Source organism: Macaca nemestrina, chromosome 13, assembly GCF_043159975.1.
Source record: "Macaca nemestrina isolate mMacNem1 chromosome 13, mMacNem.hap1, whole genome shotgun sequence".
NCBI classification, from domain to species: Eukaryota; Metazoa; Chordata; class Mammalia; order Primates; family Cercopithecidae; genus Macaca; species Macaca nemestrina.
In genome coordinates this window covers 47,796,566-47,822,433 of record NC_092137.1, presented here as the reverse complement: position 1 = coordinate 47,822,433, position 25,868 = coordinate 47,796,566, and the positions used below count along the sequence as shown (strand labels likewise).

Here is a 25,868-nt window from a genome sequence, read left to right as displayed (position 1 = left end):
CCAGGGCCTGGCATGTTCTGGAAGCTCATGTTGAATGAATGAGAGCTTCAAGGCTCAAATGAAGTCTCACTCCTCCCTAAAGCCTCCCCAGTAGCAGCACAGCCATCATTAAGTCTCTTCTCTGAGGCCCAGACTATTTTCCTTGCATTTCTTCCTGTGTATTAGCTGCATCCCCACTACCCTCCCCTTATACTTGCCTGTGAGCTCCTCAAGGGCAGGGAACATGTCTTTGCCTCCCCTGGCATCAAGTATGGCTTGAAGCATACTCAAGAAATGCTGATTTTTTTTTTTTTTTTTTTTTTTAGACGGAGTCTTGCTCTGTCACCCAGGCTGGAGTGCAGTGGCAGATCTTGGCTCACTGCAACCTCTGCCTCCCGGGTTCAAGCGATTCTCCTGCCTCAGCCTCCTAAGTAGCTGGGATTACAGGCATGGGCCACTATGCCTGGCTAATTTTTTGTATTTTTAGTAGAGACAGGGTTTCACCATGTTGGCTAGGCTGGTCTCAAACTCCTGACCTCAAGTGATCCACCTGCCGTGGCCTCCCAAAGTGCTGTGATTACAGGCGTGAGCCACCGCACCTGGCCTGATCCTAGTTTTTTGGGAGAGGGTGGCAGGCATGCCTTTTTGTAGGGGAGAAACAGCAATATCTTTTCCTCATTCATAGATAGATTCATAGCTGAAAGCCCTCTAACAAAAGATAGATTAATAAGAGAAAAGCATAAAACATTTGTTTAATACAAGTTTTGTGTGACACAAGAATCTTCAGAAATGAAGACCCAATGAAACAAGGAAATCGGTGAATATTTATGCTTAGGTCTGAGGAATAGACAGTCATACAGAAGCATGATGGGAAGACAAAAGGACATGGTCTAATGGGAATAAACTGGGGGGAGTTCAGCAAGATCTGTTTGCTCAGGTTCTTCGTGGCATCTCTATTTGACATTCCTTTCCTCTGGGTATAGGGTAGGACAACTGTCACATGAAGGTCTTCAGGCAAGAAGGGCAGGGGAAGGTAAGAGTGACCTTTCTCCTCTGCTGTTTTCTGTTTCCGAGATGCCATATTTTTGGGTAGTATTTCCTACACTCCATCATTGTGAAAGCCTGCATCATTTAGATGGACAGCTGCCCCTTTGTTCAAAGCCTTGGATGCATTTGCTGAGAAGGTCCCTGGATACAAGACAATGTCATCAGTCTATCATTTATGAGGAAGAGGTTCTTAAATAAAGGAGAAATTGGAAAGAAAAAATCAATTAGGATCAGGGAGATGGCTGCTCTGTGGCACCCCTTTCTCCCTTAGCTAAAGTGGCTTTTGATTGGACTGGGCTGTCTCTGAGCTGGAGCAGAAGCTAATAGAAGGCAATTTTTCTTTCTTTGCAAGGAGCAATGTTAATCGGAACAGTGAGAGCTTGAGTGTCAACTCTGCACTTACATAAAAATGGGCTTGGGGATGAATGTGCAACAATTATCCTGTGACCAGAGTCTTTCAGGAAGGACAAACCCAAGATTAGTGGTTAATGCTGAATCCCAAGGAGTCTTGCCCTGAAGCTAAGGAAATAATCCTGACACTGTCTATTTCCAGCTCAAGAACATTTGCAAAGGGGGCCTGTGCTTTCAAAATGGAAAGAAAATTAGACAGTAATTTCTTGAGGGGAGGGAGACGTGGTACTGTTTTAAAACAAGTTGAACTGCTGAGGAGCACCGTGGAGCAGAAAGAAAAAAAATCTTACATTCCAGCTCTGAATTCTGTCACTTACCAGCTCTATGACCCAGGCAAGTCATGCGGCTTCTCTAAGCATCGATTTCCTCATCTGTAAATAGAGACAATGATTTCTGTCTATCTCCTGAGACCACTGTGTGAATTAAATTAGATCATACATGGGAAAGGCCATAGACAAAGTATAAAGCCCTCTACAAATGTGGGGTATATTATATGGCAAAGGCACATTGTACCCACAGTACCCTCCAGTAGCCCCAGCCTAGTTGAGAAGAGGGCACAGACCAATGGAATGACAAGGGACAGCCCAAGTGTGACCTGGGGTCTCCCGTCCCCATCAGAGCTCGATAAGAATGCCTGGAACTCCCATTCCTGCCCAGCGTTTCTTTGCATTCTTGGCGAGAAGGCGGACTTTATCATCTCACTGCAGACCAGCTGAGGATAGGGGCAGTGTGGCTCAGTGAGTAGAACAGGGACTGTGGAGTCAGGCTGCCTGGGTTGGAATGCTAATTCAGCATCTGCATGAACTTGGGCAAGTTAGGTAACCTCTCTGTGCCTCGGGTTCCTCGTCTGTAAAATGAGGATAATGATCTATACCTCACTGGATTGTTGTGAGAATTAAACGAAGTTATGAGCAAAGTGTTTAGAAAAGCACTTAGAGAAACACTGAGTGTCGTACTCACCTCAGGCTCCAGGATCCCCGAAACAGATGCAGTTTATAAGGCATCTTTTCATCCTAAATGTGCTCACCCTGCCCTGTGCCAACCACAGAACTTGGCCCCTCTCCTTGGCTGATTTTAAAACAAATAAAGGCAAAAGCAAAAGTAAAAAGACACACGCATATACAAAGGCTCTTTTGGGCCAGGCACGGTGGCTCATGCCTGTAATCCCAGCACTTTGGGAGGCCAAGGCGGGTGGATCACCTGAGGTCAGGAGTTCAAGACCAGCCTGGCCAACATGGTGAAATCCCCTCTCTACTAAAAATTAAAAAATTAGCCGGGCATGGTGGCATGCTCCTGTAATCCCAGCAATGCAGGAGGCTGAGGCAGGAGAATCGCTTGAACCCGGAAGGTGAAGGTTGCAGTGAGCAAAGATCTTGCCACTGCACTCCAGCCTAGGCAACAGAGTGAGACTCCATCTCAAAAATAAATAAATAAATAAAAAATAAAGGCTATTTTGGCCTTAGAAAATTTTACTGAAGTACTGAAAGAAGTGGAGGAAATTTACACAAACATCTTAAAACGTAGACAGCTGGTGTTTAAAAGTCTCTGCTGTGTATCTGCCAACCTGCTGCCATGTCACTGGGTCTCTCCATCCTTCCCCTTTCATGAGCAAATGCTTCCCCCAGCCCCATCCCATTCTGCCATGTCTTGTGAAAAGAAATTCAGCCCTCACTTTCTACAGCTTCTTTCTTCCAGGTCCTGCCTCGGGGCCTACCTTCTCATATCCAGATGATTCTAGCAGTATTTTCCTAAACCAAGACAATTTCCTTTCTAAGCAGGATTCTGGCGTTGCCTGTTAAGATGGCACATACTGTTTTCTCACCCTACTATAAACTCAAAAATCATGAGATTGGATTTTGGGGTTTTGAGTTGTCAATGGTTAGAGGAGAAAGGGGGCGCTCTCTGATAGAGACCAAGTGTAACCGCCCAACGGGTTCTCCTTGCTCACTGCCTAGACAGAACCAATTTATCAAGACAGGGGAATTGCAAGAAAGAGTTTAACTCACACAGACCCTGCTATACGGAGACTGGAGTTTTATTATTACTGAAATCAGTCTCCCCAAAATCTTGGGGACTGGGGTTTTTAAGGATAATTTGGTGGGGGTGGGGGAGTGGGTAGCAGTGAATCAGGAGTTCTGATTGGTTGGGTCAGAGATAAACTCACAGGGAGTCAAACCTGTCCTCTTGCACTGAGTTGGTTCCTGGGTGGGGGCCACAAGACCAGATGAGCCCGTCTTTCCACCTGGGGTGGTGCCAGCTGATCCATTCAGTACAGGGTCTGGAAAATATTTCAAGCTCTGATCTTTGGTTTTACAATAGTGATGTTATCCCCAGCAACAATTTGTGGAGGTTCAGAATCTTGCAGTCTGGCTGGATACTTCTGGGGGCTCTGAGGGAGAATATGTATTCTTGCTTCTTTCAGCTTCTGGAGGCTACGTGTGTTTCTTGGCTGGTGGCCCCTTCCTTGCGTCACTCTAACCTCCAGCTCTCTCATCAGATCTTCTGCCTCCCTCCTATAAGGATACTTGCAATTATTCTTTTTTAAAAATTATTTTTAGTTTTTTTATTATTTTTTTGAGATGGAGTCTTGCTCTGTGACCCAGGCTGGAGTGCAGTGGCACGATCTCAGCTCACTGCAACTTCTGCCTCCTAGGTTCAAGCGATTCTCCTGCCTCATCCTCCCTAGTAGCTGGGATTACAGGCAGCTGCCACCATGCCCAGCTAATTTTTGTACTTTTAGCGGAGACAGGGTTTCACCATGTTGGCTAGGCTGTCTCGAACTCCTGACCTCAAATGATCCTCCTGCTTTGGTTTCCCAAAGTCTTGGGATTACAGGTGTAAGCCACCGAGCCCAGCTGTATTTTTTATTTTTTGAGACAGGGTGTCACTCTATCACACAGCTGGAGTGCAGTAACATGATCACTGCTCACTGCAGCCTCGATCTCCGGAGCTCGAGCGATCTTCCCACCTCAGCCTCCCGAGTAGGTGGGGCTACAAGCATGCACCACCACACCTGACTAATTTTTGTATTTTTTATAGAGATGGGGTTTTATCATGTTGCCCAGGCTGGCCTCAAACTCCTGGACTCAAGCAATTTGCCTGGCTCAGCCTCCCAAAGAACTAGGATTACAGACGTGAGCCACTGTGCCTGACCACTTGCAGTTATTCTTATCTGAGGGTATACTCGGATAGTCTAGGATAATCTCCCCATCTCAAGATCTTTAAATCACATCTGCAAAGTCACACAAAGTACCACACTCACAGGTAGGCAGCAGTCTGTAGTGCCCAGTCAAGAGAAGAAGGTAAAAACTTCTTGTCCCTTCCTTTCCAAGGAGATCGGAAAGAAGATTCACAGGAGAAAGGAGATTCACAGGAGAAAATCATTTGTTTGGGTCATGATTCTGGCTAAAATTTGGTTTTGAGACCAGGCATGGTGGCTCACGCCTGTAATCCTAGCACTTTGGGAGGCTGAGATGAGCTGATCATGAGGTCAAGAGATCGAGACCATCCTGGCCAACAAGGTGAAACCCCATCTCTACTAAAAATACAAAAATTAGCTTGTCGTGATGAGGAAAGAGAGAGACCCTCTTATATTGTTTTATATTGTTTTATACTCAGTACCTGTTTTAAGAAAAAAACAAGGAAGTAAAACCAAAGATAAGCAGCCCGGCACCAGGCCCAAAACCAGACCTGGGCCTGCCTGGCCTAAACCCAGTAGTTAAAAATCAACTCATAACTTAGAAACCGATGTTATTCATAGATTCCAGACATTGTATAGAAGAACACTGTGAAACTTCCCGCCCTGTTCTGTTTCTCTCTGACCACCGGTGCATGCAGCCCCTGTCACGTACCCCCTGCTTGCTCAAATCAATCATGACGCTTTCATGTGAAACCTTTAGTGTTGTGAGCCCTTAAAAGGGACAGAAATTGTGCACTCGGGAGCTCAGATTTTAAGGCAGTAGCTTGCAGATGCTCCCAGCTGAATAAAGCCCTTCCTTCTACAACTCGGTGTCTGAGAGGTTTTGTCTGCGGCTCGTCCTGCCACAGTGGTGGGGCGTACCTGTAGTCCCAGCTACTCAAGGAGGCTAAGGCAGGAGAATCTCTTGAACCTAGGAGGGGGAGGTTGCAGCGAGCCGCAGGTCGTGCCACTGCACTCCAACCTGGCGACAGAGCGAGACTCCGTCTCAAAAAAAGAAAAAAATGTGTTTTTGAGGTATCCATTAGTTATTGATCCTTTTCCTGCTAGGTACTACTATTTCTTTCCTGTTTGTCTCATTTTGTGGCCTGAGAACTTGGCTTGACTTTTGAGCTGTTGGGACATGCAAGTAGTGAGTTTCACGTATGCAGGTGGTCAACTATGGATTGGTTCTCTCCTCCCTCCCAAGAGGCATTTCTATGGAAATGAAAGAAAAACAAATATTAATGATTGGAACAGACTATAAACCAGTTTCCCAGTCTGGAGGGCAGCTAGTAGAGAAGATTACTAGATGTTGGGCTTGAAACATCTTTTGTAGTTTGAATGTCCCTGGTAATATCTTCCAGTATTCCAGTGAACTTTCTGAATGGCGCACACAGCAACAAGCACAAAAGTTGTCCACACATGAGCTATTGTGGTAATGTCTCTGAATAAGTATCAAGTAATGTCTCTGAAGTAAGTATCAAGTCATCCAGCTTCAGCTTCAGCTTTAGGAAAACGGCAGTTTTTCTTTTTAGTGATTCGAAGTCAAAAGGGTAGGAGAAAATCAGAATAGTCTGGAGAATCATAGCCAGATATTGGAAGACACTCCAATAGAAGAATTCAGGATCCAATCCCATTTGCAGGTAGAAAACAAAGCCTCAAAGACAATGACTAGGACTAGAATCTGGTAAAAGAAAAACTTCAGCTGAATGACATTTAAAGGAGTTTAATTGAGCAATGAACGATTCTCGAATTGGGAGAGCCTCCCAAGCCAGTGGCTCTGAAACTCCAGTGAAGCCACATGGTGGAAGATTTATGAATAGAAAAAGGAAATTTATGTACAGAAATGGAAGTGAGGTACAGAAACAGCTGGATTGGTTACAGGTTGGTGTTTGCCTTATTTGAACATGGTCTGAACAGTTGGCTACATTTGATTGGCCAAAACTTGGTGATCAGCACAAGTGTAGGCTGTGGTCTGTTTACACCTCCACTTGTTATAGTTCATGATGTACAGAGAAACCTTTAGGCCAAACTTAAAATATGCAATGAGGCAGCTTTAGGCTAAACTTGATTTAACAAATCTAATAATGTTGCAGTGTAATTCTCTCTTGAAACATAATTTTTCTCTCTACAGTAACCCCTATTTCAATCACAGATAATCACAATAAGACTAATTTGTTTGAAAAAGTAAGTTTAGAACCATTGTATTTGGCCTACTTATTTACAGAAGCACAGAAAGAATAGTGATTGATCATACATGCTCTTTTAAAATCTTCCTTCTCATAAGGAATCTTAGAGTATACTTTTAAAAGCCACGCTAGGCTAGGAAGCCAAGTTATAGACTTACCATCAGATTTTGCCTATAATACACAGAGATCTGGGTAAATTCCTCTCTTATCAAGGTCCCCAAATTATCCTGAGATTCCTGGGTCTGACCGGAAGTGACTTGCCTTACTCACCTGTAAGGGAATCATGTAAGAGAACCCTGCGTGCAAGGTACCAGGATTTTTTTTTCCCCAAGGGATTTTATTGGGGCCACAAATTTAACCTGAGTTTCTTAAAACTTATCTAGTCAAATCTGATTCCATGCACATCATTCTCAAATATGACATCCCAATGAAGGCCTTTTACCAATTGTGTCTTGTTAAAAGGAGAACAGATTTTAATTGAATTTGTACAAATAACTATATTGCTATGAACATAAGAGCACTCGATAAGAGTTTGGTATTTGGCAGTACCATCCAGAGGTAGAGAAAATACCGCATATGCATACTATACATACATAGATATACATAAACAGATAGATGCAAACAGAAATCTTCAAGTTTTTATTTAAAAATTTTAGCCATGTGCCAGGTACCATAATATAAAACTCCCTAGTTTATAAAAGAGTAATTGGATCTAAATTATGTTTCTGGCAGATGGAATAAGTTAAGATTACTCTCTCAGATGGATAAAGCTTTTTACTACTTGTGGTAAAGACTTGAAATTTTTTTTTTTTTTTTTTTTTTTTTGAGACGGAGTCTCGCTCTGTCACCCAGACTGGAGTGCAGTGGCCGGATCTCAGCTCACTGCAAGCTCCGCCTCCCGGATTCACGCCATTCTCCTGCCTCAGCCTCCCTAGTAGCTGGGACTACAGGCGCCCGCCACCTCGCCCGGCTAGTTTTTTGTATTTTTTAGTAGAGACGGGGTTTCACCGTGTTAACCAGGATGGTCTCGATCTCCCGACCTCGTGATCCGCCCATCTCGGCCTCCCAAAGTGCTGGGATTACAGGCTTGAGCCACCGCGCCCGGCCAAGACTTGAAATTTTTAAAAATTCCAGTTGGTTTCTAAATAGCTTTCTCCCCTCCCCCACCTTCTTCTGAGAGTCTTCTCCCCAAAATTTGCATCTGAAGAAGATGGTGCTTAGGTCCTAGGACTTGGTAGAAAATTGCATCTGAAGAAGATGGTGCTTAGGTCCTAGGACTTGGTAGAAAATTTACATCTTAAAGGCACAGAGAAAGGATATGTTTTCTCCAAGAAGGAGTTTTGGTGTGTATTTGCTTATTATCGGAGGTCATATGGAGGCTGTGGCCTACATTTCAGGCGATTACTGAGGAGACTAGCAGCTGTCTGAATGTCCCCAAAGACCATCTGAGTGGATAAAATACCCAGTTATTTCTAAATAACCCTTTTCCTTTTCAGCTTCAGAGAGTTGATCTGGGGATCCTCAGTCCCTCGAGAGCAGTGGAGCCAAAAGTTCAAGTGACTGAGGGTCTGGAATAGGAAAGAAAAGAGTCTGGCAAGGATGGATGGAAAGGTGGAGGAGGTGAGGCAGGAAAATAGGGTCTAGAGGCAGGGAACTTAAAGCCAATGCCCACTTCAGCTGTGACAGGAAATATCCTCTCATTTTGTTTGTTTGGTTTTGTTTTGTTTGTTTGTGAGACAGAGTCTCACTCTGTCGCCCAGGAGTGCAGTGGCGTGATATCTTGGCTCACTACAACCTCCACCTCCTGAGTTCAAGCAATTCTTCTGCCTCAGCCTCCTGAGTAGCTGGGTTTACAGGTGCGTGCCACCACGCCTGGCTAATTTTTTTTGTATTTCTTTTAGTAAGGTGGGGTTTCACCATGTTGGCCAGGCTGGTCTCGAACTCCTGACCTCAAGTGATCCACCCGACTTGGCCTCCCAAAGTGCTGGGATTTTAGGCGTGAGCCACCATGCCCCGGTGTTCTGAAAGTTTTTCTTTAGTCCATTGATCTTAAAGTTATCAGAAATCTGTGTTCAGGAATACCCGTTAGAGTATTCTTCATGAAAATCAATTTAGGACTACAGATCACTGCAAATGCTTTTAGAGAAGAATTTAAAATAACAGCATGGATGACAGGCCGGGCATGGTGGCTCACTCCTGTCCTGTAATCCCAGCACTTTGGGAGTCCAAGACAGGTAGATGACTTGAGGCCAGTTTGAGACTGGTGGGGCAAACATGGTGAAACCCTGTCTCTACCAAAAGTACAAAAATTAGCCGGGCGTGGTGGCACATGCGTCTAATCCTAGCTATGCGGGAGGCTGAGGCACAAGAATCTCTTGAATCTAGAAGGCAGAGGTTGCAGTGAGCCGAGATTGTGCCACTGTTCTCCAGCCTAGGTAACAGTGAGACTCTGTCTCAAAAAATAAATAAAATAAAATAAAATAAATAAAATAGCTGTGGATGACAACAACTTAAAATAGCCGTGGTTAAATCTGATAAAGTTTTCAATTGACAAAGAAATTTAGTTATTTCTATTATGTGCAACATTTTGAAATAACCAGAATTATGACTGGCCACATCACATCAGGATCATCAAGACTTTTATAAATTTAATATAATCATTAGAATATTCACATTAATAACATATCCATACAAATATAACTTTAGAAAAGATTTAACATAACAAAATTATAACTGATAACATTTTAGATTTTTATAAAATTATATAATTTGGGGAATATTTATATCAACAAATGTAACTGAAAGAAGATCTGTCAGGCCTCTGAGCCCAAGCCAAGCCATCGCATCCCCTGTGGCTTGCACGTATATGCCCAGATGGCCTGAAGTAACTGAAGAATCACAAAAGAAGTAAAAATGCCCTGCCCCACCTTAACTGATAACATTCCACCACAAAAGAAGTGAAAATGGCCGTTCCTTGCCTTAAGTGATGACATTACCTTGTGAAAGTCCTTTTCCTGGCTCAAAAAGCTCCCCCACTGAGCACCTCGTGACCCCCACTCCTGCCCACAAGAGAACAATCCCCCTTTGACTGTAATTTTCCTTTACCTACCCAAATCCTATAAAATGGCCCCACCCTTATCTCCCTTCACTGACTCTCTTTTTGGACTCAGCCCACCTGCACCCAGGTGATTAAAAAGCTTTATTGCTCACACAAAGCCTGTTTGGTGGTCTCTTCACACAGACGCCCATGACACTAGCATCAATCATCATTGACAATTCCTCCCATACAATTTACCTTAGCCAGCCATGGTGGCATGAGTCTGTGGTCCCAACTACTCGGGAGGTTGAGGTAGGAGGATCGCTCGAGCCCAGGAAGCAGAGGTTGCAGTGAGCCAAGATCGCGCCACTGCACTCCAGCCTGGGTGACAGAACGGCACCTTGTTTCAAAAAAAAAGAAAAAACAATCTGTATTCCATACAATTTACCAAATAAGTCTAATCATTTAATATCTCTGCAGGATGAGAGATACTTTCTTGGAAGATTTTGAGGGGCCTAACTTGAAAATGCCAAAGTTAATTTTAGGCCAAAAAGACTTAATTTAGTATTTTGATGCTGGGGAAACCTTCCAAAGATGTCAAAAGTTTCAAAACACGATCATAACAGAATCGCAGGTCATTATAAAATAATACTTATTTAACCAGAGTGATCATCAAAAGACCTTCAAAAGCGATACAGAAGGTTACATGGATGTAAAAACCTTAACCCTTTTAACGGTCAGGTTTTCTAAGTACTCAGCCTAATAAAGACAATGCTGGAATTATCTTGATAAAATGGAAAATCTGTGTGTGTTTTTTAGGCCAGTTACCAAAAAGGTAAAGAGGAACCTCCTGTACTGTGTCTGCTTCTCCTTATGGGAAGCTGGTTTAGATAACTGGGAGTCAAACCTGATGAAAAAGACATTTGAATTTAATTAGCCACAGGAAGAGTGTGTCTAGGGCTATGTGTATACACTACATTAAGGAATGTAAACAAGAAAACTAGTACCTTGAGGAGGGAAATAATAGCTCTTAGTAACAGCATGAGAAGTCCCCTGGGTACATGGAACAATTCAGACATATCAGGAAAAGACAAGATTACAGAATCAAATTATACTGGAAGAAAACATTGCTTTTTCTAGACCTTCAAGATAAAACATTTCTGTGTCAGGCCACAACAGCAGAGTTAGAGCCAGAGGAAAAAAAGCTCCAGGAGTTGACAAAAATAAGGAGACAGTTATCCCAGCCAAGCCAAAAGATAGACCTTTTCAAAGGGAAACAGAACAGAAGGCAATGATGTATGACCTGCAAGTCACATGCGGTGAGGTACAGTAAAAGTTGAACTTCTGAGATATAAATCTGATACACTGGGTTGTGAGTGGGGTTAGCCCTAGGGAAATGGTTAAATGGGGGATAGGGTCTGCATCACCTCCCCCCACTGAGGTTCTTGGGTCCACTGAACATTTACCCCCGTCCCAAATCTAGAGGCATGCCTTGTTGGACAGAGCCTTGTACAATCAAATGATATTCTGCCTGGCTGGTGCAGTGGCAGGCGGATCCCCTGAGGTCAGGAGTTTGAGACCAGCCTGGCCAACATGGTGAAACCCCATCTCTACTAGAAATACAAAAATTAGCCGGGCGTAGTGGCACACGCCTGTAATTCCAGCCACTCAGGAGACTGAAGGACGAGAATCAGAGGTGGAGGCAGGAGGTGGAGGTTGCAGTCAGCCGAGATCACACCACTGCACTCCAGCCTGGGTGACAGAGCGAGACACCAAGACACCGAGACACCGTCTCAAAAGAAAAAAACAAATGAACAAACAAACAAAAGACCTCTTCTGCATGACCCAAGCTGAATCCTCCCCACTTGCAGCCCTACCCCCAGTTACCAGCCCCACAGGATGGAGCCAAGGCCTTGAGGCAAAGGGTACCAACATGTGTGAATCTCCTCAGGGCACACTCCTTATTTCGTCTGACCATGGTGTGCATTTACGGTCTGGGGTGAAGATGTGCCCCTAGAAGCACTAATGGTGAGGTTTCAGGACTATCGCAACCTGGCCTTGCTCTAGGCTACAAAGTTACACCTTGAGGACAGCCATCAATCAAGATGCTAGAAGCGATCTACCCTGTCTCTAAAAAAAAAAGAATAGAAATATGTTAGCCAGGCATGATGGAGTGCGCCTGTAGTACCAGCTACTTGGGAGGCTGAGGTGGGAGGATAGCTTGAACCCAGGAGGTCAAGGCTGCAATGAGCTAATTGTGCCATTGCACTCCAGCCTGGGCAACAGAGCAAGACCCTGTCTCAAAACAAAACATCACTGAGAGAGAAAAATATCTGGACTTTTGCAACAGGAATAATACCATGGTATGCAGGGCTGCACACACAGAGACTGAGTCCAATGACCACAACAGGTTTTTTCATGGCAAGAAAGGGGCTACCTCAGAGGCAAACTCAAGGGTGACAGTTCCCCTTGAGCCCCACAGTTCAAGAAGGAGGGACCCCTCCCCTAGTTCCCAGGCTCTCAACTCCTCATGTGCTAGATCTGCCACTGCTTTGGCATTTATGCAGCCTAGACTTCCTCTAGCATGGCCCCTCACCCTCAGGGAGATGGTCCAGGAGCAAGGCAGAGCATGGCCAAATGCACAGAGAACGGTCCACTCCGTGAGGGTCAGGGAGTCAAGAAAGGCTTTGCTGGGAGAGGCACTGGTGTTGGCCTCCAGGGACAGGTGGGATTGGGTGGGAAGAGACTGGCACAACAAGTTTGTTTTTTTTTTTTCATGCCAACTACTTTGGTCAAACAAAACATTTTAGAAAAACATTTTGTGAACTGTTATCTGCTAGGCAGTGTGCTAAGTACTTTATCTAAGTTGTCTCATTGGTTCTCACAACAACACTCTGAGGTAGGAGCGATTCCTTTTTTACCAGTGAGGGAACAGAGGCCCAGAGGAGTTAAGTTTGTCCAAGGCCACACAGCTAGTTAGTGATATAGCCAGGACTTAAAGTCCGGTCCCTGATGACCCAGCTCATACTCTTAACACCTCAGCTAGATATAAGAGTGGTGGAGTGGACGCTCCATTTCTGTGCCCTATACTTTTGTGAGTCCCCCAAGAAGGGCACAGAGGGCTCTCTGGGCTGCAGAGGTGCTGAGAAGTGATGAAGGCCACACCTCGGCCTCCAGCCAGACCTGCACCTCCAAATCGGAGGCATTTGGGCAGCAGTCTTGTTGCTGAGCCTCCAGGAAAGTAGGTCCACAATTCCAAAGCAGGCCTTGCAGACATAGAGTTATTCTGCCATTAGAGGGTTCCACGGCTGAATGAACTTGATGACACTAGTTTGAACAAAGCTTATTAGGTTTACTTCCCACAGGACTTCCCAGAACCTGCATCTGCTAATGGGCCTTGTCAATCTCCAAAAGGACATAGAATAGTGTATTTCCCTACCTCCTCCGACCACCAGAGCCCTTCAAGCCATGTCCTTTCCTTAGGAGTACTTATTTCTTTTGGTTCTGCCTTTGAGTGGTATGTCAACCCCCTTAATAATTACAGCCAGCTGTGGGTGTGCTGGGGAGGATCACTTTAAGGCCAGAACCTTAAAGGGAAACCAAGCCCCCTGGGAGGATGTCATGCTGGCAGCAGTGGCTGGAGAGAAGCCCTTGAAGGAAAAGTGGAACTCAAGGAACCAGAGACAGGAATACCTGGGGAGTCTCCTTCATTGCATCTCTCCTGTCCCAGCACCCCTTCTCCAGCCTTCTTCTGGTGTCAGACTTGTGCACACCTTCCCTTCACTGTGGAAGGCCCTGCTGTGAGGAGCCACGCTTCAGAGAGGCCCTCACCTTTGCTTTTTCAGAGGTATTTGCATATTTAAACTTAGCTGCAACTGCGGACTGAGAGCCTTTGCTCCGCAAGCAGAGCAGCAGCTGAAAGGAAGGAAGGAGAGGCAGTCCTTGCAGGTGCTCTCAAAAGCCCTCTTCGCAGGCAACCAATGGTTTTCAATCCACTAACACAGCCCTTCTCAACCTGACTGTACATAAGACACACTTGAGAACCTTTAAAAACGACCTCTGACCCTGTAACCACCTCGAATTAAATTAGAATCTCGGGTCCCAAGAATCAGTAGTTTGTGAAATGTCCCCAAGTGATTCTAATGTGCTGCCAGGGAGGCAAACTGCTGCTTGAGCCCAGCTCCTCAAAATGCAGCCTGGGCCCAGCAGCCCCCAGGTGTGGTTAGCAAAGCCTCCAGGCCTATTGAATCAGAGCCTGAATTTTAATGACCTCCCTGCCCCTTGACTCATATTCCCATTAGAGTTCTAGGGTCTTGTTACCATCACCTGTGTCAGCATCCAGCTGCAGTGGCAAGCGTGCTGGGGCACGCCTTAACCCTTTCTTGCCCCTTCCTACTGATCACCCCAGGAAGCTCGATGGCCCTTGCTCTGTGCCTTGGTTTCCTTACCTGTTGTAAGGAACATGGCTGTGCTTTGGTCAAGGATAGACCGAGGTGGGATGTTTACATCCCACGTGACTCAGCGTAGACCGCAGGCGTATAACTCTACTTGTTATCACAGCCACGTAGCTATAACATGGGAAGGCCAACACTTGGCTCTACACCACTGTTGTCTGTAAAAGGTACAATTGCCGTGTTGACACTGTGCAGGTGCGCTGGTGCCCAGAGAAAGAGAGAGAGAGAGAGCCAGAGATGTCTGTTTTTGCAGAAGGATGGGGAAAACCGGGACACAGTTTGGCCCCCTTGTGCCCAAAGAGAGAAAGAGTTAAGCTGCCGACCCTGAAGGCAGGGGAGAGCTGACCACGCAGCTGTATGTGGTAGCTGCCAGCTCAAACAGCCCAGACAAGGCAGACAGTGTGAGAAAGCTGTTGAAGTGAGCTGCTGCTGAATAAAATCATTCACCTGCCTACAGCCCCCCTGACTGTTCTTTCTGCTCATCCTCCCACTCCTTCTGGACCTCAACATGACCTTTGGCATAGTCATGAACCTGACATCTGTAATATGTAGATGTTGGACAAAGTGAGTCCTAGCTCTGCCGTCACCACCACCATCATCATCACCTCTCATTGAGGGCCTACTATGTGCAGCCAGGCTCTGAACTAGGTCTGTCCATGCTCTGCCTGAGTCTCTTCAGCTGTCCAGTGGGGACACAGGCATGCCTTGCTCAGCACTGTCCTCGTACACAGAGCTCATGGCACTGAGGCTGAACCATGCAGTGTGAACTGTGCACTTCCCAACCTGGCCCTTTTCCCTTTGTTACATCTTTCATTCAACATCTCGTGCTTCTACTGAAGGTCTTTGTTTCCCAGCAAATATTTTGCAAAAGACAAACAAACACAGCATTATTTCATGGTTTAAAGGGGCGACTACGACAGTGTAAGGGCTATGAGTTTCAAGTGAATGTGGGAGCGTGCTCTAGGTCTCACATCCGCTTGAAACCACCTCCCTGCCTTTAGCCCTATGGGAAAGAATGGCGGGAAGAGGGGATTGCCAACAATCCCCTAATGGTATGCTAATCGTGAGCAATAAGTGACAATGTCAGGACACAGCTTCACAGAAGTCCCTATATAAAGATCTCAGTAGCCCTGATTCATGGAAAGCCCCCTCCCCCAGCATCCTTCAATAAGTAGGATAAGCTTATCATAACCCAAACCCCAAGGTGGTCGTGCAAGCTGGTTGTAGACAGTTGCCCCTTTCTGCCCTACATCCAATCCAGCTTCCATAGGATTGAAGATTCCTTCTCTAGAACTCTTTACAGGCACATTGTAGGCTGAAAAGGTCACCCACTTTTTTCCACCTCCCTGATAGTCAGGGTGCCAGCTATGATCCAGGCGTTACTTATCAGGGATATGGGCAGGAGGGTTATTAATTCTGGAGCAAGTAATATAAAAGAGCAGGCACAGAGGAGGCCTCTTGGGCCCATGAGGTGGCTGAGGGGGGAATGGGATGACAGTTTGCGGTGACAGGTCATCTGGCATTGACAGGTATCCAACATGGGAGGTGGCCAGGCTGCCCGTGGTAAGATTCAGTGTCTGAAGCTGTGTGGTCCTCACCTCTCCTCATTCCTAGCAAATGATTTGTGCTTCTGGCTGCCTTGTCTTCCCTTGGTTCCCACCTGGTTTCTGAGCTTCATGCTTCAAATTTAAGGCAATTCTGTGAGCTACTCACCCTCCCCAAATACTTACTAGATTACTTTTTCTGATTAAATCTGCTGAAACAAAGACTCTGACGGAAGCACACATTAACTGAGAAAGTGTATGAGAAAGCACTTTGTAAAGTACCTGGAAAATGTTCTTTGTCAATATCCAAGACCTCCCTCTAGGCAGAAAATCCTCATAGACACCTGCCCTCTCCACCTGGCCCTGGTAGTGCCACAGCAACCCTCCTCCACCCTCTGGATCTGCAGGGCCAGGGCCCATAGATCTGTCTGCCCCGCTCTATTAATAAATACAATGTGATTGCTACTAGAGACATGGTTTGCAGTAAGCTCTCCAAGGGATTAACATACTGTGTCAGGAAGGGTGGCACTGTTTCATGGAGCAGAGCTGGAGCTAGGACCCAGGCTTGCCATCCCCGGCACCAGTCCACCCCGAGGGGCCTCGACACAGACCTTGCACCAGGAAAGGCTTCAGCTTGTGGCAGGTTTAATAGCAGCATAAAAATTATATGGTCTTTTGAATCACATTAGAGTTAATGTGCTGCAGTGGTAACTACCACATCAAAGTGGGTTTCACATTTCCACCTGCATGCACCATCAAGCACGTATCATCTTAAAATAAACCAGCCAGGTCCTTGGAAGCTGTGCCATGTAGTCCAGGGCCTGAAAGCCTGGAAATTTTGTGCCAGAGTAAGGGGAAGCCCAGATATGCCACTTCTAGCAATTATCCTTATAGATTTCTTCCCACACACATATGACCTGAGCATACACAGTTATTCATTGCCACAGGGAACATAGGGAAACAGTCTATGTATCCATCAGTAGCGGACTGGGTAATGCTCACACAGCAATAGATTATCAACTGGAGTATCAGTAGATGTTTCTGCAGCTTAATACAAATACAGTCAGGCTGCGTTTGGCTGATATGGAAAGACCCTTGAATATATTGTGAGGTGAAAACAGCAAGTTACAAAACTAGGTATAGTAGCCGTCATTTATGCAGAGAAGAAGGGGCAAAGAAAATTATGACTGTACATGTATCTCTGGAGAATACAAGATACTGAAAGCTGAAATATTTGTGGTTTCTGGGGAGCTAAACCAGGTGGTTGAGAGAAAGAGTGGGAGGGAGAATTTTCACAGAATATCCTTTTGTTCCTTTCGAATCTGGAACTATGAGAATGTAATACCTGTTCAAATAAAAATAAATGCATGTGATCATTTGTGGGGTGTCTTTGGGGTTTGGTTTTGTTTTGTTTTTGCAAATGACATTTTAAAAAATAAAAATAAGAACAAAAAGACATGGATTTCAGATGGCCAGATTTCAGCCCTCAGTTCGAGGGATATTTGGGGAACTGGGGACCCACTTGGATTTGCAGGCTGCTGTCTTGTGAGCAAATAGGAAGGTCAAGAGCGGGAGTCCTTTCCAGAGCCAGGGGAGCCCCTTACACACCCAATTCCAGGTGGGCCAGAACCACCGGTGGGGCACTCAACTGATTGGCACCCTGCCTCAGAGGAAGAAGGGCTTCAACAGAGCCCTGCAGGAAGCAGACAGAGGCACAGGAGCCCCCCCACTAGGAGGACCATGCCGGCGACCCTCTCCTGTTCACACAGCTGCACAGGGCATGGCTGGTTCTCCAAGAGCAGCAAGATAACCAGGAAGACACTGGCCAGAAAATATCACCACACCTAATAATCTACCATGTGGGTGATGTCATCTTTGGTTAGGGTGTTTCCCTGTCGTGAGATCTGCTTTCAAAATATACACCCCTTGACCATGGATGAAGGTGTATCCCACATACTGTCTCTCCCAGTAGCTTATTAAATCTTTTCTCCCAGACAGGAGGAGTCCGGGTAACATGGTATCCCCTGCAGTGGGTTGAATCGTGGTCCTCCCAAAAATTATATCCATCCAGAACCTCAGGATGTGATCGTATTGAGAAAAAGGGTCTCTGCAGATGCAGTAAGGATCTCAAGGTGGGAACAGCCTGGATTCGAGTGGGTTCTAAATCCAATGACAGACGGGCGCAGTGGCTCACACCTGTAATCTCAGCACTTTGTGAGGCCGAGGCGGGTGGATCACCTGAGGACAGGAGCTTGAGACCTGCCTGGCCAACATGGCAAAACCCTGTTTCTACTAAAAACACAAAAATTAGCTGGGCATGGTGGCATGCGCCTGTAATCCCAGCTACTTGGGAGGCCGAGGCAGGAGAATCTCTTGAACTCGGGAGGCAGAGGTTGCACTGAGTCAAGATCATGCCACTGCACTCCAGCCTGGGGGATAGGGCGAGACTCTATCTCAAAAAAAGAAGAAAAAAAAAAAGAGAGAGACAGGAAAGGAGGCACAGAGAGTAATGGCATGTGATGCTGCAGGAGATTGGAGCGATACCTGCAGGCTAGGGAGCCGCAAGGATTGGTGGAGCCACAGGGAGCTGGGAGATGGGAATGGAAAGAACCAGGCCTGCAGACACCTTAATTTTGAAGCTCTGGTCTCTATGGCTGAGAGAAAACAAGTTTCTGTCATGTGAGCCGCCTAATCTGTGGTATTTTGTTATGGCCGCCCCAAAACCTTTGCTGAGGAAGAAGAGGGGACTTGGGGCACTGAGGGTCACTTCAAGGACTTCATAAATCAATTAAGGATTGCCCTGCTGCCATGTGGCCCTGGGAAGGGAGAATAGGGTGTCCTGTTTGGTTGCAGAAAAATGCCCAGGGAAGGCTGGGCCACACTTCTGGTCTGGGGCAGCTCCTTCCCAGTTCCCTGGGCGAGAGCCTTCCCTGCAGTTGCCCAGGGAATGTTTTTCTCCACCAGGGAAGGTGTGCGTTTTTCTGCACCGAGAAAGGTGTGTGGCCCTGTCGCTAGGAAACAGGGAGCCGGGCCTGTGGGCTCCCAGCCTGGAGCAAGGCAGATGGTGACAAGATTAAATAGTGCCTTTCATTTCAACATAGGAAATGTTTTCAATTCTCCTCTCTTCATGTCTCTAAAAAAAGGCAAGTGGCGGAAACGTCCCACTGGAAATTTATTAACAAAAGCCCAGCAGCCCAAAAAAGCCAACTTTTTTTCTTTTCACACATCTCTCCAACCAGCCTACAGGCACTTTGAGTGGAGGGCCCTGCCCCATTGCCATGACCCTCTAGGCACCCCAGGGAGCCTCAGTCAATCCTCACAGCTACTCACAGAGGTAAAGCTTATTGCTATCCCATTTCATAGATGAGGAGAACAAGGCCTGCAGAACAAAGTAATTGGTTGGCAAGTTGGGAAGCTGGGATTTCAACCCACGCACAACAGTGCTATCCTTTGCTATACATGCCCTCATGATAATGTTTGTGAAAGTATTGGAAATGACGAGGACAGTACAAATCCAGAATCTCATCATGGTTAACAGGTCTCAGTCCATTCAGGCTGCTGTAACAGAATACCATGGCCCGGGTAGCTTAGAAACAACAAAATTGATTTCTCACAGTTCTAGGGACTGCGAAGTCCAAGATCAAGGCACCAGCAGATTCAGTGTCTGGTGAGAGCCTGTAACCTGGTTCACAGATGGCTGTCTTTTCACTGTGTCCTCACATGGCGGAGGGAGGTGAGGGAGCTCTCTGGGGTCTCTTCTATAGGGCCACCAATTTCATTCATGAGGGCTCTGCCCTCATGACCTAATCACCTCCCAAAGGCCTCACCTCAACAGCATCACCTTGGGGATTAGGTTTCAACATGTGAATTTGTGGGGGACACAGACAAACATTCAGTGTAAAGCATAACAGCACAGGACAGTGCAGGATGACCACAGCGAAGAGGAGACAGCTTTGTTTTCACCGCATATTAACTTCTGGCAAGGAACTGACTGGGTTAGGAGAGATTAGACAGATGTGAAGATTAAGACACTGCATGTCAGAGCCCACCAGTTGGGTCAGTCTCCTGACTAGGCCATTTCTGGTACAGCTTCAGGCCCCACACGACCCAGTCTCCCAAGCTGCACAGCCAATAGCAGTAACTGGCCAGAGCTAGCCAGGGCAAACACTCCCCTGCACAGTCTTCTGACTATTGTGTGCTTGTAGTAGAGTAGAATGAAAAAGAACATTTCAGATCCCTAAGATACCTGGAGTCAAGTGCCCAGACTGAAGCTGGGTCACTGGGAGAAAGGTGGGCAAAGACTAAGAAAGGGGGGAAGATTTGTGTTAGGTTTGAGATCCATCAGGTTGGAAGGTTACAGGGAGGAGGAGCTGGGCAGACATGTTCACAGATATGCCCTATTCTTCCCCAAACCCTACCTCCCTCAGTCCTAAAATAAGTACTACCTACAAGTGAATCATTCAAATAACAATAATCCCTTTGGTGTTTAAAACCTCTCTCCTATCCAAGTGGTTTCATAGCCATTGTCTCATGTGATGTTCAACTCAGTTCCAGGAGGTGAACACAGCAAGTGCTACTCCTCCGTTTTGACCATGGAGAAAGTGAGTTTCAATCCATCTTCTTTTTTTTGTTTGTTTTTTTTGTTTTTTTGTTTTTTGAGACGGAGTCTCACTCTGTCGCCCAGGCTGGAGTGCAGTGGCGCGATCTCGGCTCACTGCAAGCTCCGCCTCCTGGGTTTACGCCATTCTCCTGCCTCAGCCTCCTGAGTAGCTGGGACTACAGGCGCCCGCCACCACACCCGGCTAATTTTTTGTATTTTTAGTAGAGACGGGGTTTCACCGTGGTCTCGATCTCCTGACCTTGTGATCCGCCCGCCTCGGCCTCCCAAAGTGCTGGGATTACAGGCGTGAGCCACCGCGCCCGGCCAGTTTCAATCCATCTTCTTATCCCAGCCTCCAGGTCCCAGTCTTTTGGGGGTAGTGTCAATTCTTCCTTTGTAATAACACTTAAAACTCTGCCTCCTTTTCCATTCTTTTTTTTTTTTCCTTTTTGAGACAGAGTCTAACTTTGTCACCAAGCCTAGAGTGCAGTGACATGATCTCAGCTCACTGCAACCTCCACCTTCCAGGTTGAAGTGATTCTCATCCCTCAGGCTTCCTAGTAGCTGGAACTACAGGCGCCCGCCACCACGCCCAGCTGATTTTTATAGTTTTAGTAGAGATAGGGTTTCAACATGTTGGCCAGGCTGGTCTTGAATTCCTGGCCTTGAGTGACCAGGCTGCCTCAGCCTCCCAAAGTGCTGGGATTACAGGCATGAGCCACACGCCCTACTCCTTTTCCATTCTTAATTCCAATATCTTAATTCAGCTTCTCATAAGGTCAAGGCTCATGCCTCTGCCTTTAGTCTCTCCCCAGGTTGAGCTGTCTACATGCTGTCCCTAGATTATGCTTCCCGAAGCACCACTTTCATCATCGTGACCATTGTAGCACTCACCATTGATCCTTAACAACTCATCAAAACAATGCCACTGCCTGGCTTCCAAAGCCCTCTTAACTTTGATGTCACCCAACTCCATTGTGTATTACCTTTATTTTACTACATGCACTTGCTGCTCCAGCCAATCCACTCTCCTCTCTGATTAACAATTCATGATGCCCGTTGCTGCCTCTATGCCTTTGTTCATGTTGTGCTCCCTCCTGGCCTGACTTCCTGTCATCCATGGACAACTCTCCAGTTGCTACTTATCCTTCAGGATACAGAGCAAGTCAACCTCTTTCATTAAACAAATCCTAGTTTTCCCAGAGACTGTTCCCTCCTCTGAATTCATACTTATATACAGAGCATGACACCTGAGGCCTTGGTAGCCAGCTTCTAGGATGGCCCCCCAGTGATCCTCACCTCATGGGCCTCATACCACTGCAGAGGCCTCTCCCTCATTGAGTAGAGTCCATCTGTGTAACCAACAGGATGTTGCAGAAATGACGTAGAGTGAACTGAATTCCAAGGCTAGGTCATATAAGACATTGTGATTTCTAGTTTGTGCTCTCTTGGATTGCCTGCTCTGGAGGAATGTAGCCACCACGTCAGGAGGACACTTAGCTCTATGGCGTTCATGTGGTGATGAACTGAGGCTGCTAGGCAGCAACCAGCACTAACCTGGCAGGCATGGGAGTGAGCCATCTTGGAAGCGGATGTTCCCCACCCCCAACATGATGCCTTCTGCTATGTTATGATGCAGCAAGAAGGCACCTGCCAGATGTAAGCCCCCTAATCTTGGACTTCCCAACCTCCAGAACTGTATTATAATAAATCTCTGTTCTTTATAAATTACCCAGTCTCAGGCATTCTGTTATAGTAGCACAAAATGGACTAAGACATACCTCTTCCTGTGACCAATAACCCCACCTCCACTTCCCAGCAACTCCCACTGGTTCCAAGTGGTCCTGTTAACATCTGCTCAGAAGCTGTGCCTGACTTCTGTGTGCCCCACGAGGCAGGTAAGAATATCCATTGTTAGGCCAGGCATGGTGGCTCATGCCTGTAATGCCAACACTTTCGGAGGCCGAGGCAGGTGGATCACTTGAGGTCAGGAGTTCAAGCCAGCGTGACCAACATGGTGAAACCCCATCTCTACTAAAAATACAAAATTAGCTGGGTGTGGTGGCACACGCCTATAATCCCAGCTACTTGGGAGGCCGAGGTAGCAGAATTGCTTGAACTCAGAAGGTGGACATTGCAGTGAGCCAAGATCATGTCATTGCACTCCAGCCTAGGCAACAAGAGTGAAACTCCATCTCAAAAAGAAAAGAAACACACACACACACACACACACACACACACACACACACACACAAAGAATATCCATTGTTGCTCAATGCTGTGTGGCCAAGGCTAAGTCCAATGCCTAGGGCAGAGTAGGTGCTCAGTTAATATTGGATGAATGAATGCACAGTGATTAAGTGGCTATATATCTTCCCTGGGCTTCTGAAGGCTAGGAAGTTCAAGAGTGAGGGGCTGCCATCTGGCAAGGGCCTTCTTTCTGTACCATCCCATGGTGAAAAGCAGAAGGTCAAGAGAAGGCACGAGAGTGAACCCCTAGAGTCAAGCCCTTTTTATTTATTTTTATTTTTTATTTTATTATTATTATTTTTTGAGCGGAGTCTCGCTCTGTCGCTCAGGCTGGAATGCAATGGCGTGATCTTGGCTCTGCCTTCCAGGTTCAAGCAATTCTCCTGCCTCAGCCTCCCGAGCAACTGGGATTACAGGCATCTGCCACCAGCCTGGCTAATTTTTGTATTTTTAGTAGAGACGGAGTTTCACCATGTTGGCCAGGCTGGTCTCGAGCTCCTGATCTCAAGTGATCCGCCCGCCTCAGCCTCCCAAAGTGCTGGGATTACAGGCATGAGCCACTGCACCCAGCTCAAGCCCTTTTTATAATCAGCATTAATCCATTCATGAGGAACCCTCATGACCTAAACACATCCCACTTAAGCCCCACCTCCCAGTACTGCTCCATTGGGGATTAAGTTTCCAACATATGATTTTTGGGAGACACATTCAAACCATAGCGTTTCTGCAGGCCTTTACAAAGCCAGTAGGTCCAGTGCATGGTGCCCATAAAGAGGCACAGTGCCACCTGAGGCAGCTTTTCCAAAGCCTTCCAGGGTAGAAGGGGAGGCACCTGGCCATGGGAACTTCCATGTTGCCATAAAAGCCCTTGGGAGTTATCCTGACATGCTGCAGTGGTGAGCACGGTAGTGCTGGGCTCAGCATGGCAGATTCCACCTGCCACCTAGGCACTAAATATAGCCCGTAACAAAGCCCTCTTTGCCTGGAACCTGCAGAGTTGGCTTAATTGGCTGGAATTGCTACAGAGAGAAGTTCTGTTAAAACGAATTGAGAACTGGCTTCTCCCCACAATTCTAGGATGCCGAGATTCATAATGAGACAATGGATCTTTCCTGCCAGCAACACAACATTGCTGGCCTTAGTCACTGATGCATCTTCCAGCTTGGTTGCTTCAGGTGTTGAGGAGAGGCCTGGTGTAGGTGTCCAGAGAATACTCGCATTTTCCAGTGTCCCAGCAAAGTAGGACTTTTCTCCCCAGTGTTCTGTTCCTTAATTATGGACTGACTGTTTGTGTCCTCCCACTGGGACACATATGTTGAAGCCTTAACCCCTAGGGTGACTGTAATTGGAGATAGGGCCTCTAAGGAAGTAATTAAGGTTAAATGAGGTTCTAAGGGTGGAGGTTAAATGAGGTTCTAAGGGTAGGGCTGTGATCTGATAGGATTTGTGTCCTTATGAGACCAGAGAGTTCACCCTGTCTTCTCACTTGCACAAGAAAGAGGCTATATGAGCACACAACAAGATGGTGGCTGCCTACAAGCGAAGAGGAGAGGCCTCATAATAAATACTACCTTGCTGGCACCTTGGTCTTGGACTTCTAGCCTCCATAACTGTGAGAAATAAATTTCTGTTGGTTAAGCCACCAGACTATGGTATTTTGTTATGTCTGAGCTGACAAATATACTTAGCACCTTGCTTATCTGGTCTTTGAACCAGCATTACCAAGTCCAACTCCGGGCTTCCCCAACCAGAGTCTGCACCGCAACAAGATGCCCAGATGATTGAGAAGCACTGCTTACGAAAAGGTGTTGGGCTCCTGGGAGGGTCTGATTGGGCTAGCAGTCATTTACCCTTCAATGTGAATCAGGGAGCCTAAGCAGAGGCGCTGAACACTTCAAGCTGGGAAAAGAGAACACTGTGGAACTAAAAATAGCTGGCCTTTCAGCTTTGCTAAAGAGGAGTCTTGCATGACTCAACTTATGGGTAGTCCAGGGCTCTGAACTCAGTTGGTCTAGCTGTGTATATATGGTGGTGTGGAAGTCTTTTAACGTCCTTCAGTTGATATAGGGATATGATCTGTCCCAAAGGAGGGGTAGTGATGCATCCTGCATTGTTGAAGAATTGATAACGGATTTAGACTTCTCTACTTTTCATATCCACATGCCTTGGGTGACTGTTGGCTTCGGAGAATTTAATTCCATTTACCAACTCTAATCAACTGATAATGGCCACTTGGAATGCTGTGCAGAGAAAGCGTCTGAGGCCTCCACTGGTATCAGTGAAAAATAGAACCTTGATGAGTTAGCAATGTTGGCCAAGAGCATGGGATGAGGGTTGGGGGACTATCTGGTATCTGTTAATTCCACTCTGAGGCAAAAGGCACTTACAACTGGTGCATGAAATAATTAACCAAGTAATTAGGTCTGATTCTGCCTGTTATTATCATTTATTTATTTGCCATTTTTTTTGGTCATCTATTTATATAAATAACATTCCCTGACTTTACTCATAAAGTGAAAATAAGCAAAAATAACTAGAAAAAATTTTGGAAAAGAAGAGTAAGTAGAGGGAATTAGTCCATAATTCACTGATTCCGTTTCCTGTTTGTTGTTGTTGTTGTTTTTACAATTAAACATCTCTGAAATTGAGGTGTGTCTTACATCCCTGTCATCGAGGTGACAGTCATGACGCAGTTGTCCTCACCTATCCATATACACAGCACTAGCCAAGATTGTTGGAAGCTTGGAAGAAGCCCTGGAGACAATAGTAGGGCACTCTTTTAATAAATGCTGTACCATCAAACTAGCACTCTTGAAGGCACAGAGAACAACGTTGTTTGGAAAAACAAGAAAATCAATGGTCAGAATCAAAATAAAATTCAGAAGAGATAAGCTCTGAATTTGAAGAAATTTTAGGACTACTGTAACCAATTCATTTTGCTCACATTTTTAGGTTTTTGGGTTTTTTTTTGAGACAGAGTCTCGTTCTGTCGCCCAGGCTGGAGTGCAGTGGCGCGATCTTGGCTCACTGCAAGCTCCGCCTCTTGGGTTTATGCCATTCTCCTGCCTCAGCCTCCTGAGTAGCTGGGACTACAGGTGCCCGCCGCCACGCCCGGCTAATTTTTTTTGTATTTTAAGTAGAGACGGGGTTTCACCGTGTTAGCCAGGATGGTCTCGATC

The 25,868-nt window shown here is 46.2% G+C and overlaps 1 long non-coding RNA gene across 4 annotated transcripts; it reads right to left on the bottom strand.

Moving 5' to 3' along the window:
* Window positions 1–591: 591 nt before the first annotated feature.
* On the bottom strand, window positions 592–22,528 carry LOC112423702 (uncharacterized). 4 transcript variants are annotated; one of them, XR_011611710.1, is made up of 4 exons: window positions 22,221–22,528; window positions 10,100–10,241; window positions 1,755–5,830; window positions 592–1,215 (listed from the first exon to the last, which is right to left on the bottom strand). It is a non-coding gene; the product is annotated as an uncharacterized lncRNA (long non-coding RNA). The 4 variants fall into 4 exon arrangements; XR_011611713.1 differs by having other exon boundaries at window positions 592–1,167; XR_011611711.1 differs by having other exon boundaries at window positions 1,755–3,950.
* Window positions 22,529–25,868: the final 3,340 nt, after the last annotated feature.